At 37.0% G+C, this 17,902-nt stretch overlaps 1 non-coding gene across 1 annotated transcript; it reads right to left on the bottom strand.

The window, feature by feature from the left end:
- Nucleotides 1-15,813: 15,813 nt before the first annotated feature.
- On the bottom strand, nt 15,814-16,001 carry LOC127235458 (U2 spliceosomal RNA). Its single transcript, XR_007835718.1, has one exon. It is a non-coding gene; the product is annotated as a U2 spliceosomal RNA (small nuclear RNA).
- Between the last annotated feature and the right edge of the window lie 1,901 nt (nt 16,002-17,902).

The raw sequence follows: 17,902 nt of genomic DNA on the forward strand, positions 1-17,902 counted from the left end.
AAGGAACAAGAAGAAGAATACCACTGCAAAATCTTACATGTGCCTGTAAAATCAGTCCTATCAAGGGAGAGACAAGAATCACTGAGTTTTTCTGGTTATCAGTCTACTGAGAGGTTCAATGAGATACCCTATTTCAAAGGAATAAATCAGCAAAATGTAGCAGGAAACTTAGTGTCCTCCTTTGGCCGCCATGTGTTGAGGCACAAATTGATACACACATATGTGACTGAATAATACATCTTCATACATATGTGTACACACAAAATAAGCTAAATTTAAATTGTACTGTTTTCAGGACTCCTAAGCTGAATATCATACAGTTTTATTATGTGCAGGTGGGCTTCATGCTGTCCATAATAAAGCAAAATTTGTTTACAAGATGAAAGATGTTGAGAAGTTCCAAATTCCACTGTGTGTGTGTCATTTTTTCAGTTTCAGTCAGCTGCAACTAAAAAATAAAGAACTGTAATGGGGATAAAAATAGTCTAGATGGCTTAAATTAAACATTGCTGTGGGAAAGTAACCAGAACTTACTACATCTCCAGACATCTCAAGGTGGCAGAAGGAACACTTTGACATTTTAACAAGCAATCCATTGTTCTATACACATTGGAAATTACCCTTGAATTATCCCTTGATAAACACACACACACACACACACACACACACACACACACACACGCTTCTGGACAGCAATAGATCCCACTGGTTACACATTTTCCTCATTATAAAGTCAGAAAACCCTAGATAAATATAACTGCAAGATTAGCAAAGCATTTACCATCACTCCTGTAGAATGACAAGAACTAAACACAACCATCCCTTTCTTTTGTTGTTGTTGTTGTTATTGTTAATCATTTTTTATTTAAATTTGAAACAAGATTGTTTTACATGTCAATACCAGTTCCCCCACTCTTGGGTCCTCCCCCATCTCATCCCCTTTCTGCTCCCCAGGAAGGGTGAGGCCTTCCATAGTGAATCTTCAAAGTCTAGGTCCTCCAAGATTTGTCTAGGTTGAGGCTTTAAAAGCTTCTGTAAGGCAAAGGACACATTCAGCAAGACAAAATGGCAGCCCACAGAATGGGAGAAGATATTCACCAACCCCACATCTGACAGAAGTCTTTTTTCCAGAATATACAAAGAACTCAAGAAGCTAGTTACCAAAACCAATTAAAAAGTGGGCACATAACTAAATAGAGAATTCTAGAATTCTCAATAGAGGAATCTAAAAGGACTGAAAGACACTTAAGAAAGTGCTCAACAACCTTAGCAATCAAAACAACTCTGAGGTATCATCTTATTCATGTTAAATCAAAAACACCAAAGACAGCTTATGCTGGAAAGGATGTGGAGAAAGGGGAACACTTCTCCACTGCTGGTGGGAGTGCAAACTGATACAGATACTTTGGAAAGAAGTATGGCAGTTTGTCAGGAAAATGGGAACCAGTCTACCACAAGACCCAGCAATTCTGCCCTTAGGCATATACTCAAAAGATGATGCACATTCATAAGACAAAGGCATCTGTTCAACTATGTTCATAACAGCATTATTTGTAATAGCCAGACCTGGAAGCAACCTAAATGCCCCTCAACTGAAGAATGGATGGAGAAGATGTGGTACATTTACACAATGGAGTACTACTTAGCAGAAAAAAAATAAAACAAAACAAAACAAATAAAAAGGGAATCTTAAAATTCAGAGGCAAATGGATGGAACTAGAAGAAACCATCTTGAATGAGGTAACCCAGTCACAAAAAGACAAACAATTATGCCTTTCTATGCACTAACTTTCCTTCCTGATACTGAGATTTTGATTCTCAATAGTTATGCAAACCAGTAAGTAGATGAGAATCTGCACAAGATGATGGATGGTGGGTGCTAGCAAATTACTGTCTGTACCAATGTGCAAGGGTTTGCTAAATCTGAGATAACTGGTGTAAGAAGGTAATCCCACTCATGCCTGAGCATATGAGACACTCCCCTATAAGAAGAGATTAGATATCATGGAACCTCTGAAAACTAAATACATGAGGTTTTCAGTGTTAATGCATATATAAATATTATCAAACCTTATTTTCCTTCTATATTAAGAAAAAGATTCACAAATCTATGGAACAAATGCAGCCTGCTGGAAATCACTGCTACCCATTTTTCATTGTGTGCCACATGACTAGAACAATTTTATTTCACACTTTATATATTTGTTGGTTGGTTGGTTTATGGTCTATAGACAATCCACTACACAATTAAGTGATTTTGACAACATATTATACAATATAAAAATACTATATCAAAAGAAAATAAAGCAAAATAAATAGAAAATATTCAAGAGTAATTTTGTTTTAGCATATTACTGATATGGTAGGCATGCCTTAAGAACAAAAATAAAATTCACTATAAAAGTAATCTTCAAATAAAGTTATTTGAGTGATATTTAACTTTAAGGTCTAGCATAACAACAGATAAGACAATCAGAGGTTGTACACATCCAAAAATGAGAAGTACACTTAGGTCATTTTTAATATCCACCTACAGATAATTATAATCAAAAACGTTCTGTTTAAGTACAGTTGCAAAATTCTGTGTCTCAAATATTAATTAAAAATCTTCAAATTAATATGTGTGTTTTATTTTTTCTTTTTATATATTACTGCCTTAAAGTACACTGAAACAACTGTGAAGGGATTTTAAATGATTTCAAAATTCTATTACTAAGCTGTTACTTAAGCAAATATGATGGTAATACTTTGTGAAGACACACTTGAATGTTTTTTGTGCAAGGCCAATACTATTCCAGCCACACTTTTTGTTTTCTTAAAATACTATGTCCTTAAAATTTCTCTCTTTAGAAGATTTCTATTCATCTTCATGGGCAATCTTAACTATGGGTATTTTTTGATAACTCCTTATCCAATATAATAACAAAGGTTCTTAGTCATTACAATAAACATATTGTATGACTCTTACAATAAACATGTTGTATGAGTTTAATCTTCTCATGAAGAAAAATTCATAGGTGAACTTTATTGTGAATATTTTCATAATTTTTATTCATTTATTTCAATACAGACCATCAGAATAAGTACCAATGTTTGCTTAGCATATTACTTCCACTAAAACTTATTAATAGTTGATTTGCTCTTTAACTCTGTGTATATACGTGTGTGTGTGTGTGTGTGTGTGTGTGTGTGTGTGTGTGTGTATGTATGTATGTATGTATGTATGTATACCAGGGTGAACAAATGAGTACCTGCTGGAAGGTGGGATTGGCTAGGACAGTGGAAGTTAGATATGGTCAAAATATATTCAATATATACCTAATATTCCCAAACAATAAATAAAAACATTTAGCATGATTGCAGAGATAAAAAGAACTAACTGAAAACATAGTCTTTTAAGACTAGGAATCTGCATTTCTTAATTATGTATTCCCCACTGAAATGAATGCTGTAACAGGGAACACACCTTCAAAAGAAATAAGGCACTCTTAAATAAATGCAGAGTGCCATGCATCTTTTTTTAAGGCATGACAATCCAGACTGAAGGAAAGCAATTACAGCTTGATGTCCTTAGGATACACTCTGTGTACTTCTTCATAAATCACTCAATATCCCAAGGATATGTTCCATAGATGAAAATTTACACTTGTTCCCTTCTTCCTAAGAAGAGTAGAGAAAAGACTCAGCTGCATCCAGAATGATATTTTGATATAGTCAAATATATACTTATTATCCCACATTCCTATGGAATCATATTGGTTACAGGATAAATCCAACATCATATCAGGATAAAGCATTAATTGGTGTGTAACTGATGAAGCATTCTATTGGATGTAGTTATCATTACAGTGGTAGCCTGTGGTTGTTCCCTTGGAAGTCTATGTCCTGTGTGTCTCAAGATGACAAGTGCTGATATTCAGCAATCCAAGATGAGAAGGAGAGAGGGAGGGAAGGAGGCAGGGAGCAAGAGAGAAAGGGAGGGGAGCAGAATATTGAAAGAAGAGTGGGGAGGGAGGGAACAGGAAAGGAGTAGAGCAGAGCATTGAAGAGGTGAGGAAGGAGGGGAGGGGGATTGAGAAGGGGAAGAGGAAGGAAGAGGAGGAGGAAGAAAGAGGAGAAGAAAGGGGAAGAGAGGACAGCAGAAGGGAGGGGAGGGGAGGAGAGGAGGGAAGGGGAGTAGAGAGGGGAGGGAAGAGAGGGAAGGGGATGAGAGGAGAGGAGAGGAGAGGGGAGCAGAAGGAGGGGGGAGAGGAGAGGAGAGGAAACATTGGCTTGGGGAGATGGCTCAGTGAGTAGAGCACTGCCACTCAAGCATGAGTTTAGAGCTCCAGAAACCTCTTAAACTGGAGGGTTAGCTTGTATTTGTAATCTCAGAGAGCCTATAGTGAAATGGGAATGACAAGGGAATTGCCAGAAGTTTGGGGTCAGCTAGCATAAGGTATGCAGCGGGGAAAACTAAAAAGACCTTGTCTCGAGCAGTATTGAAAGCAAATACTGACATCAGAGTTTGAACTCTGACCACAAGGGCTCTCTAACTTACATGCATAATACATAGAAGCAGGAGTTCGAACTATTGACAACTGATAAAAAACATAGTAGCAAAGAGACCTATGCAACAATAATTAAAAACAGGACAAGAATTTGAGAGAGAACAAGATAGCTGTACATGGAAGGGACTGGAGAGAGAAGAAGGAAATGGGAAAATTATGCAATTATACTTTAATTTAAAACTATTTAAAAAAAACAAAATTTCAGAGAATTAGAATTTCTATGAAAAGAAAATAAGCTTTAAGATATCCTCTAAGCATTTTAGAATACTCTTAAAAGAGATTTTCCCCTATAGCTTCTCATTTTCTGAGTTGTTTTCATGCTCACACACTTACAGAATATAACAAATGCATAACCATGGGGCTTATACCCTAGAATACAGAACAATGCTGTCTCACATCGATCTTAATAAATAGTTGTTGAATACAGAATGTTTGAACCTAAGATCAGTCTTTCCCATGTTCTATTTTTCCTTCCTGCTTCCTTCCAAATCTCATGAGAATACCTCCCATTGGTAGACACTAAACAGGAACCATATGGAAAGAGGCCCTGGGAATGTGCTTTCTTCTTTCTCTTTGCATAAGAACGTGATGGTTGTGAACACAAGTTGAAAATAGATAATCTGTCTTGAGGAAGATGGAGGCATACTCTGCGTCTCACAGCGGGCTACATTCTTGTTACTTCAGTAAAAGCACTGTAACTTCTCCAGCATCTCCAAGATACCAGTAAACATAAACACACACAGACCCTATTGTGCTATGGAAAGGGCTCTGAAAGTCTACATAAACCAAGACTACCAGGCCGACACGGTTTAGTTGAAGTGGTCCTGAAAGCCACAGAACCAGAAGTAAAATAGAGTAGGCAGAACAAAGAAGAGTTGTGTGGATTCAGATGTCGTGGTGGATGTTATTTTGTTGTTGTTCTGCTTATTTTTCTCATACCTAATGAGCAATACTGGTGTCAAACCAGCCCTGGAGAGGAGCCTGATGTAAGCTACATGCAGGTGTGTGAGCAGCTAATGGAAGTGACAGCTAAGATGACATATAACCAGGGTGTTGAAAAATGAATTATCCATGTGGTTTAAATGAGCCAAATGATATATTGGAACACCACGGGGCTTAATACAAAGCATGGCTTTCAAGATGGAAGATCCAAATCCTAACTCTGGCCCTAACACAGACCACTTTTATGAGGCTGAATGAGTCATTTAAACCACACCATGCTGTGGTTTCTCCCTCAGTCCAATCAATTCAACAAGATGGACTGGCCCCTCACATCACAGGATGCTGCCTGGAAACAAGGGAGGTGGGGCATTCAGGGCAGTGTTTTCTGTGAAAGTCAAGGTGTCTGCTTTGTACAAAACTATGGCTCTGCATATGGCTGTCAAGCCATAAAATCAATTCACTTTTTAAACTATGGCGGTTTCTAATGTGGTATAATGCATTAGAAATATTAACCCTCACTGCCATAAATCTCCCCTCCCTTTATGTTAATTTGCATGTCATACAACATTTAGAATTAGACAATTCATTGTAGTTCTGCCAAGAGTTGCCAATCATTTGCGGTGTTTTGCCACAGCCTATAAAACTCCCTCAGGCCTAAAATATGTGTCCTCATCCCTGAATTCACAATCTTATATTTAGACCCAGCCAGCAGGCTCTTAGGTTGCTCCAAATCAAATAAACTCTAAAGCCCACACAGTAAGTATTAGATCACTACAGAGCTGGAGGTGTACAGTCTGGAGGAGAAAACAAAACTCAGAGCAAAAGGAATCACCAGGCATGAATTAGGCACAGCAGTTCTTCCAGTATATTGGAGAAAGAACAAGACAAGGAGTCAAAAGAGCCTAAGTGAAATGCCAGCTCTGTCACTTTTGATACCACATAGATCCATCTTGCATGGGACTTTGAACCTCAGCTGAAAAGTGGGAATACTAGATTGCATCAGATGGGCAAAGGCAAGAAGGTATGCATTCATCAATTTGCTATGTCCATGGAAACTTTAAGAGCCCAACTCTAAAGCTACATTGCTTGTGGCTTATTAACAGCCCTGACTTTAACTATGTGACTTGGAGTCAGATGATAATACTATATGTGTCTCAGATTTTTGTATCTGTAAACCCAGTGCAATTGTAAAGTCATCTTTATAGCAGTGCCATAAAGATAGAATGAGATCGCTGTAAACCAAATAAAATGGTCTATGATAGGTAGCAGCATTATCATGACAATAACTGTGTTCTAGGCAAAGAGGAAACAAAGTTAAAACCAAACGATTAGAAGACATAAAGAGCATCAAATCATCTCCCCCAATCTCTTGCAAAATCAGGTTGCTGTCACTTTTAGTTTGCTTCCACATATATTCACTCACAGACAAGGAGATTTCGTGACACAGGATGTTTGTAAGCTTTCGTTCTCCTGAGACATCTTTATCAGGGGTGGCAGCATCCATACTTATGCGGCAACTGCTGTGTCACTTAACGAAACCACAGAGAAGGCAGCAGCAAAAGCAACGATAACTTCATAAGTATCAAAGAGGTTGTCACAAACTTAGAAGTAAGACAAGAAGAGCCAAAGACAATTAAAGAGCCCTTTTCACTCTTTACTTGAATTATGTTTTCTGTTTAGGAGCCTCCACAAAAACCAAAGATATTTTAAATGAAGGAATTAACTGCAAGTATTGATCTCTCACCATTTTTGTAGTTGGAAAACCCGACATCCAGGCACCAATGGATGTGAGCTGCGCTGAGTACCCTCTTCCTGACTGGTGGCAGCCTCATACTGCATGTTCTTGGAAGGAAAGTAGCAATGAAGCTGTCTCATGCTTGCTTCATGATCATATTTATGAGGGATGCTGCCCTGAAGCCCTTATCATGCCTTGAAATCTCCATTATTAAATAGCCACACTTTGGGGGAATAGGTTCTAACACAAAAATTTGAAGGAATAAAAATACTTATCTCAAACAATCTCTAAGTGATGTATCCTCACCTCAGACCTGCACTCTTCTCTTCATAGATGTCTTGGCTGAGATCCTATGTCTCCTGTGACAAAGCCACTGCATAGCCCCCCCTCCCTGTAACCAAACCTGCACACATACCTTAATCGCTTCATCCATTCTTTTATTTTCATAAATCATTCTGACTTGAATAGAAGAGCATTTCCTCTTTCTTGCTATCTCTAAATCTGGGCAATAAATGTAGTAAGCCCTATCCACTCTTACCTGCTGCACTTCTCTGACATTTAATTATCTCAAACCTCCATGCTGTCTTTTGCCTTTCAGTAGGTAAAATTTACAAGGGGCATCACTTACAAAAGAGGGAAGGGGTGTCATGCACTCAACCAGTTTCTAGGCTATCTTTTTCATCTTCTTAAACATTACAAATCTCAAAGTAGTTATCTGCAATTCATACCCCACATGTTCATTTCCTTTTTCTCTATGACTCCTTCACAGAGGGTTCTGTTCCACGGAAGCACTGAGCCATCTTGACCTATTTCTTCAAGTTTAACAATCTCTTCGGGTTTTACATTGCTTGATCTGAGAATAGTGTTTGACCCTGTTAATTATTTCCTTTCAGACATAAACCTTGTAATCTCAGTTCCAGAAAACTCCCTTGCCTCGCTACCTAATTCTTTGGCCGTTCTATCTGTTAGCTGTTCTGCATACATCTCTTTGTTGACTCCTCACTGTTCACCTGGTCCCTAGCAGTGAAAGCTGATTTGCAAACACTCATGATTCTCTCACCTTAAGTATCCCATCCCCAAACCTCACTCCTTCCTGTGTTCTTATCTGCAGCATTTTTTGGTGGTTTTTGACATTCAGAGCCATACACCTAAGTGTGTGCTCTCTAAGAATCTCATAAGCACATTAAAAGGCATTTTTCAAGCCTGGTCGTACCATTTCCATTGAAAATAGGGTCCCAAATAATGGTCCTTGTCTATTCCTTAATTGTTCCTGACATTCGTTTCTAATCAAAGCATTTCAAACACATCTGTATGTTTAGACATCAATTCCTAAGAAGAGTCTTCCTTACATCTAGGCATATAATTAGCTTCATTTACTTCTCCATTATATGGTGTCCTAGGATTTTCTTGATCTCCAGTTGTATCTGTAAAAATCCAAGTCAACATTTCTGTTGTTCGCATTTTAGACTCATGAAGATAGGATGTACTAAATCACTATGTTCCCCACCAAGCAATAAGAATAGACAAAATTTTGGTAGCTTGGTAGATGTGTGGAAATGTAGAGAAAATAAAGTAGGTAAGGAGAGAGAGAGAAAAGGAGTAGACAAGGCAGTTTTTAAAAATAAAGCTAATAATAAATTGTAAAAGGTAAATACTTGAATATAGTTGTGGAGAGTGAATACCAAAATCCAGAACAAAATTAAAAAAAAATAATTGAATGGATCTCAGAAACATTCAAAATACTAACTAACAGGCAAGGAAACCAGAGTGTAAGGGCTGTGGTCATTAACAAGTGTGCTTTTCAAAATTCCCAGGGAATTGTGATTGCATGGGTTAATCTATTCATTACATCCTAATGATCTTAATACAGTTCGACTGATAAACTGGCTTAGTGAATCAAGTCTTTACTACACAACTTTGAGGATGAGAATTTAGATGCTGGCACTTATACAAAAGCTGTGTGCCATGTCAACCTGCTTGTCTTCCCAGGGAAAGCATGGCAGGGGGGCATCTCCTGGGCAAGCTGTCTGGCCATAATAGTTGGAATCAGTATACCATGGGTTCACAAGGTACTCAGCCACAGTATGTATGGTAGAAAGTAATTGAGGGTTACATCTGAGATCAATGCCTGACTGCATACTTATCCACACTTATATGTCCACAGATAATATAGGTATGCACACTACATACATACACACATGCAGAACACTTTGTAAATCCTCCTGAGTGTTAGTTGTTTCTTTATGTATGCAATGGGAGGCAATGATAACACAAATATCACAGGATTCCTTTAATATTTAAACCAAGCACCATGAATAGTAAAACCCAAACCAAACAGAATGGCTACCACAATTCATGATGCTTCGGTAAGATAGGATTTCATGGGTAGCCATGAGCTACACTTTGCACACAATTCCTTTTTTAATGGTGTAGGTCACCCATTTGTCAACAACATTGGAATCATAGACATGTTGGGATGCAAGGTTATTGTTTACATTTAAAACACTGGAAAATAAGAAGCTGTTTCTTTAGTCTGAAAATTAAAAATAAAGATTTCCAGTCTGTCTTTCACCAAGTCAGCAGAGTTTTTAAGACATTCATTTAAATCTCAATATAAAAATTAGTGTACCAAGTATAATGTCATAATCCTTTGTCGGGGGGAAGAAGATAAGTGTACTAAACTTGAAGGTGGGGGAAATTAATGATTAGAAATTACTATTGGCTACCATGAAAACAACTAAACTTTTACTTATAATTTAAACTTAAAAATGTGACCATCCTCTTTGACTTTGGTTAAAAATATTTAATATTAAATACGTAAGATAATTCTCAGAAAGGAAACACTGTCTTCCTGCATAATAACAATGCTGAAGAAAAGTTATCACTCTCTTTAGCTAAGATGTGAACACAAGTTCTCTCTTCTAGAAAGAGGCTATGCCACTAATAAGCCATCATGCATAGAGTGTCCTTCTGTTTCTGTTTGCAAGGCACTGGAGAACACTGCCAATGTTGCTGAAGATAATTCTGTCGATATTGCATTGGTCAAACTCCAAACATGTATTGGGTGACACTAGAACATATGTTAATCATAGAGAGAAAATATGAAGCAGCCCCTCTCCTTCTGGAGTTTTCTGTCTGATCAGGAAGATAGATAAATAAACAAATACATAGGGCTCAAAGACTTCCTTCTATAAATAATAAAGAAACAATGCATTAGAAAGAGTGATGGATGTTAAAGATCAATAGTTTATGAAAGTGCTGTAAGAAGACCCAGGAACCCTTAGCAAAGTCTTCGTATGGGTTTAAAAGTTTCTTTACTTGAAACCGAACTGAAAACATTTTAATTATTGAAAATTTAAAATACATAAAACAAAAACTGCCTACAGTATAGTACCACCACCTAGAGTTACGTAGGATAAAATTTTAGAATTTTTGCATTTTTCTCTGTGTTATTAGTGACTATTATTTTAAGTCATTTCAAAATTAACATATTTTAATGAACCTTAAATATTTTCCAAACATTTTAATAGAATTATCATATTCAATATCATCCCAAAATATAAACACCCTTTTTAATTAACAGAGGATATGGCCATGTTCCCTCACAGAAGCCTGACATGAATAGTACTGACACCCTATAGTGGACATGTGTCTCCATCAATCTTTCTCTGCACTTTAAATGAAGTTGTATACTAGTGAGAGAAGATTTGTTTTTCCAATAAAAGGATTTCTACTGACTAATAAGCATTCTGTCATGTCAGGTTAAGTATTTTAATCCCCTAAAAAATTAAGGCTGAAATAAGTGAATATTGTCATACACTTATAGATTCGATATCCAGAAGCAAATAACCTTACTCTTCTACAAATTTAAGTTGAATGTGGGAAAATTTGGTGGGACAGGTGCCAAAGCAGAAAAAAAAGTAAAACAGATCATAAACACATTGCCATCTCATGATCTATAACTTATCTTTTATCCTGAAGGCAATGGAAATTCAGTAACTATTTGTTCAATGTAATTGATTTACCCACTTAGGACGAGTTTGCTTCCTTAAGTAAATAAGGCTAGTAATAGAATATCTAACAAAGGCCCTTGTAAAGATATTCTTTCTTCAGGAAGTATAACTTATCTTCATGGGTAAAATTAGATGAAGCACACTGATCTAATTTATTCAGAATTTCTAATGGGCTAATCAAAAAACTTATGGCTACATATTTTTATATGATGTTCATATATTTAGAATTTATGTATCTTGAAATTCACTCAGAATCTGTAGATATAAGCTTTAGGTAAGAAGTATAGACTTTTCCTTGAATATGGACCCATCCATCATAGTTCAACCTACTGCTCTTTTGTACAAACCACAACCAGTGTTCATAATATATGTGACCTGTTTTTTGTTCTTAAGATGGAATAGTATGTTTAAAATGTACAATACAGTCATAAATGTATTATCACAGATTTTTAAGATTATATGGGGCTCCATGTCAGCACCGGCTGGACATCTCTGTGTTCAATAGGTTGTGTGGGTGTTTCTCTTAGTAGTAGTTTCTAGCCTCTTATTTTGCAGAGAGAAACTCATTGTCTTAGTGACAGCCTGGGTTGTTTGAGATTTTCATGGGACCTCCCTTGGCCAACAACTCAACTGAATGCAACACATTCCTTCCACTGGGAACCTCACCTGGCAACAGGAGATGGCCAGTTGTGACTGTATCCTGGGAATATTCATTAATTACATCCTAATAAATTCCAGGTAGTTTCCATTGTGATAGGTTTCCACCCCTCCCTACAGCTCACCAATTTCTTCCCTCTCAACCTGTACTCTCTGCCTCCTTCTCATCTCTGTCACTACCTACCTTATCCGCCCTACTCTCATCTCCACTAGCCCAGCTTCAGCTTATAAAATATACTCGGTTTCACCTTCTCAAGGCGAACATGCATCCCCCAATACCCCTTCTCTTTACCTTATCTCTTTGGGTTTACATACTGTTACTTGAGTATCATTAAATTAATAGTTTATAAGAACTAATAAATGAATACATATAGTATTTGTCTGTGTCTAGCTTACCTCACTCATGATGATTTTTTCCAAGTTACATCTATTTGCCTTCAGATTTCAAGATATCATTTTAACAGCTAAGTAATATTCCATGTGTAAATGTGCCACATTTTCTTTATCTATCATTCTGTTGTGGGGGCACCCAGGTTGTTTCTGATTTGGGGATATTATGAATAAGGATGAAATGAACATAGTTGAGCAACTGTCCCTTTGTGATAGAGTAAAGCATCCTTTGTGTACATGCCCAAGAGTGGTATAGCTCTATCTTGAGATAGATCAATTCCAACTTTCAGAATAACTGCAATATTGATTTTCCTAGTGGCTGTAGGCATTTACACTCCCATTTGCAATGGAGGAGTGTTTCCCTAACCAGCAGCATGAGCTGGTACTTGTGTTATTGACCTTAGCTGTTCTGAAAGGTGCAAGATGGAATCTCAAAGTAATGCAAATCATGCCTTTCTCTGGTGACCAAGGAAGGTGAACATTTCTCTAAGTATGTCTCAGCCATTTGAGATTACTCAGTGATAATTCTTTGTTTAGGACTGTACTCCATTTTTAATTGGATTATTTAGGGGTGGGGTTTTAATATATTGATTCTTGTTGTCTTTATATGTTTTGGACATTAGTCCTCTATTGGATGTTTAGTTGCTATAAAAATTTTTCCCATTTGGTAGGCTGTCACTTTGTTTTATTGATGGTGTCTTTTGCCTTACAGAAACTTTAGGTTTACATGAGGTCCCATTTATTAATTGTTGATATTAATGCCTGCACTATCAGTGTTTTGTTCAGAAAGTTGTCTTTTTTGTCAATGTGTTCACTTTCTCACCAATCAGGTTTAAGGTATCTAGCTTAATGTTAGGGTCTAAATTTAGATTAGGCATTGATTAAAATAAATTTCACCTTAAGAACATAATGATTTGATGTATAATGTGAACTAGTAAAATTGGCTTAATTGGGATTTTAAATTGTTACAACCAACTCAGTATAAATCAGTGAAGAAGCAGAATGACAAGCTGGCTGGGAGCCTCAGTTGGTCTGTTTTACAGAGGCGAAAGAAGGGCATTGGTCAATTTGGCAACATGCAATTGCTGTACTGTCAAGAAAATCATCAGTAGGATGTCTGAACTCTTCAATGATTTTGAAAACTCAGATACTTGTCTATTCAAACTTAAGACTTAGGGTCTTAATTTCCCCTCCATTCCAATAAAAATGCATCACTGGTATGTCTTGGTGCCAAGGGCATAAAAACTTTCACTACTATTTTTTTTAATATTGTTGTTGGTTGTGGGTCCCCAAGCCAGATGAGGAAAAGTAGAGTGTTATTATTGTCCATACTTGGGATAGCTCTCAGAGCACAGCAGGAGTAGCACTGCTCCCTAACCAAATCAAGCCTGGGCTCACTCAACTCCATAGAAACATAGGTGATGTCATATTAGCATCAGTTAAGCTTCTGTCTCCTTGCCAGAAAATCAGCTCCTTGGAAATCATGTGACCAGCAGTCTGCCAGCTTATATGCCTGGAAAGTATCTGCCTCCACTACAGCACTCCCTCCCTGCACTCCCTAACCCCCTCCCTTTAGTATTTACACTGGTGCATTATTAACATTTGCCTGCCTTCAATCAGGTCAAAATATGCAAATCAGGTGTGTTCCTTTGTTCTTTTGTGCCCCACCCTGTGACTCAAACTATATAAACCAGTCCATTACTTCAATAATAGAGTTGTCCTCTGACACAGTCTCCAGGGTTGTTTCTGTCCCTTGTCCTCACCTCCACCCAGACTGCCAGTGCACAAAGGCCAGCTGCGGATGGGGAGCCATAGTTGGTAATGATAGAAGTTTAAAGCTCTGTGAGTGCTTTAAAATACATAAATATTTTTCAAATTGATGTTGACATTATCATATATCATATTATCATGTGGGTGTTTTCCCTCCTGTACTTTAGTCATTTAAATTCCCTTATATAATTAAAGTTTACAAACTACATATTTTTATCATTCAGTTACTTAATACTAATTTTGGGAAAATATGCAATGATCCTCGAAGAGATAATACAAAAAAGTGCTTGAAGGTGACTGAGTTCAGGCTGATAGAGTCTAGTGCATTTCCGTTGTATATCCCTGCCTTTTGATAATATCCATCCTTTTGCTTTGACTTCAAAATCCACTTTAGCAAATTTGTCTGCTATGATCATTCTGTCTTGTTAGGTTTAGAGCCTTCTATGCCACATTAGTTGAGGCTGTCAGATTTCGTCTAGAAGGCTTAACAAAGGTGGGGTGAGCCCCTCAGATCATGAGTGGCACCATCCCATGGACTGTGGTCCAGACTGAGCACAAAGGAGAAAGGGGATAGAACAGGAGCATTCTCCTCCCCCCATTCCCATGGATCTGCCTTCCTTCTCCTTCTTTTCCTCTGTCTCCTTATCCTTGATTATGGATTCAATATGACTAGATACCTTATATTCTAGAACCATGCCTCATCCACTACAGTGGACTATTCCACAACACTATAGTCCAGCATAATCCCTTCTTCTTTAAGTTACTTTTGTCTGGTATTTTGACACATAAACAAAAAAGCATAAATAACATAGGGTTACTAATCTGTAAGTCACACAGCTTTGTCCAACTGGAAGCACCACCACATAGTGTGAAAAGGCACAATGACAAAGGAATGATGATCACTATTCCAATACTACCTCAGACCGCAAAGATTTAGTAATGGCCATACCTCTTAACTATCATAACCCTTGTGAGCCAGCCTAATTCCAGAGTTAAACCCACAGAGCCACAGAAACACCAATTTTTTTTCTCCATCCTATCATATTTAATTTACCAATGTAGTCTGTTGCAACCTCTGCAACTCTAACTCATTCTGTGAAACTCATTCAAATATTTTAAAATAGACTTTAAATGAATTTTATGATTTCAGATGAACGTATTTTCTATTTCCAACCACGATCCATGTTGAGCATTTATTAGTCTCTAACCCTTTGCAATAAGTTTATATAGTTTAAAAATGTATTTTGTTACTTTTATTTCCTCCCCACATTATTTATATTCAACTTCAGTCCATTAGAGAGGTAAAAGAAAAGGCATTTTGTGTATTTAATAGAAATGAAATAATTACACATAAGTTTACAAGTAACATGATCCTATTGTTTGAACCTGGAATTCTACCTCTTGAAACTTAGTGTTTAATAATACCTCTTAGGGAACACAAAAAACATCTCAGATGACAAGAAAAAAATAAGGCATTATAAATTAAGAAGATCATTCAAGTGCCTTATAATAGGGAGAGAGACAGGAGGAAGTCAGGTATCAGTGTGTGTCAATAAATGCTGAAGCTCTATACTGTTAGAGTGACACTGGAATTCAAAACCTGGGCAAGAAATTATTAATTTATTTATTTGGAAAAGTCAAACCACAGAGATCAACTTCAGTATACTTTATTATACAATGTTGGCTCATAGGATTTCCTTTTTTTAATGATATGGATTTATAATTTGCAGCTTTTCTTCCCTTTTTTAAATTTTTCATTGATTCAACTCACTTTCTGACAGTATTACAACACAAAGCCAATTCCTGCCTTTATAGAGCAGGCTTCCATTCTCTCTATCTCTAAAGATTGATTTAATATATTTTCCTCAGACAGAGGACACATAGATATTAAACTGATAAAACCAAATATTACATTTGATGCTAGCCCAGGGGCTGAGAAATGATGAACTGCAGCTTTGATCTGGCCATAAAGGGCCAGTTTTAATCTTTGATTGATGTTTAAGGCTATTATTATGGCACTGCTTGAAATAGGGAACATTTATAGAAGAGCTTAATAACACTCATGAGATTAACTTAATACCATAGTTAAAAGTATAGGCATAGAACTAACTAGAGAAATTATTAAGTTTATACTTGTGTCTTGTAGGTACTCTGATCTCAACTGCCAACATTCAATTCAGGTTCAATGCCCACATCTGAACTCTGCAGACACTTAACCAAATATGTGCACATTCTCATACATAGACAACACAAGATTCAACTAGAAAAGTGATGGGGAATATTCTTCTATGTGTATGTTTGTCTTATTGGTTTATGAATAAAGCACTGTTGGTCAATAGGGCAGCAAGATACTCGGGACTAGTTTATAAGGAGGATTCTGGGAAGTGTAGGCAGAGAGGAATTTTCATGTGATCCCCGGAAGCAATATAGCTGGGCAGAAACCTGTCACTAGCTAACCATAGAGTTCTGGAGCTCTGTACAGACAGGCAGGAAGTGACATAACTGGGCAGAATCCGAACAGGAAATCACTCTCTTCTCTGTGGAGATGCTGAACAGTTGAGATATAGGTCCCCAGAGGAATAAGAGGTCCCAAGACCTTTCTCTGGTAAGAAAAGGCCACGTGGAAATACTTAGATTGATAGAAATGAGTTAATATTTAAGACAGAGCTATCCAATAAGAAATCATAGCCAACAACTCTGTAAGTAATACAGTGTTTGAATGTTCATTTAGGGCTGAAGCAGCGGCAGGGCAAAACTAAGATAAATAAGCAGTTTAATGATTTGTCCAAAGTTATACAGCTAAGAAGTTGTAGAACTTAGTATTCAAACTGTTTACTTCAAGGCACCGTACAGTACAAATGAACAATCATGTCTAAATGCTGTTCATGAAATGCCACTTGTCTAAGAATGGCTCTGCATAGCAGAAGTTAATGGAAGTAAATTGTTATTCATAAATTATGTAAACTTAATTTTTAAAACACTTGCTTTGGCACAAATGGCTCTGTTATTGGGAAGCGAAAAAGCCACAAAGAATTTTCCATATCTTTTTATGTGATGTTGCTAACAGGACTTAGGAATTTTAGATTTCCCTCTATCCTAGCTCAGACAGCCAGTATCCATTTCTCAAATATTCAGCCAAAGAAGCACTTCAGCATCTAAGCTTTCTAATGGTAGATGCCAAAGCCACTAGTTAAAGAAAGGTTGGAGTCATTTAATCTTCTGTGGAAGAAGGAAAAGTTGATAGCATGAATTTAGACAACAAGAAAGGACATCAAAATATCTTGAAGACATACATTATAATGTCAAAGATTTCTCAAGAATAAGCACAGTAGCCATTGTATGAAGAATACCATTGTTAGACTTGGGTCTTTGGTACTGCAGAAGCAATGTGTTTGAACATGCTGGAATTCAAATTTTCCCATCATACTTCCTCCTCTTTACATCACTTCACCCAGCCTTAATCAAGATAGGGCTAGGTTTTGACAAGAAAAAGGATCTTCCTTTTGCCACTAGTCCTTTCCTGATGATCATATAATTTCAGCACAGGAGATCTCTATGCTCTAAGGCTACAACAGTATGCAAATTGCAGGTCTTCACTAAGGGTGAAAAGAACACACTTTCATTGTGTTTTCAGGTATAAGCAATTGTGATTCTTATCCTGATTCATTCAATCAAAACTATGAGTTTATCTGCAGGGCATTTTATCAACATCAAAGCAAATTGCCCTTTGTTCTTACTTTTGCCTTTGTTTTTGTTTTGCTAACAGAGTGTAACTCAATACATTGCCATGTTGCTTTATCTGGGAATTTCCTAAAGTTGTTAAAACAGATTTCCAACAAGCCTTG

Source organism: Phodopus roborovskii, unplaced genomic scaffold (genome assembly GCF_943737965.1).
Source record: "Phodopus roborovskii unplaced genomic scaffold, PHOROB, whole genome shotgun sequence".
Classification (NCBI taxonomy): domain Eukaryota; kingdom Metazoa; phylum Chordata; class Mammalia; order Rodentia; family Cricetidae; genus Phodopus; species Phodopus roborovskii.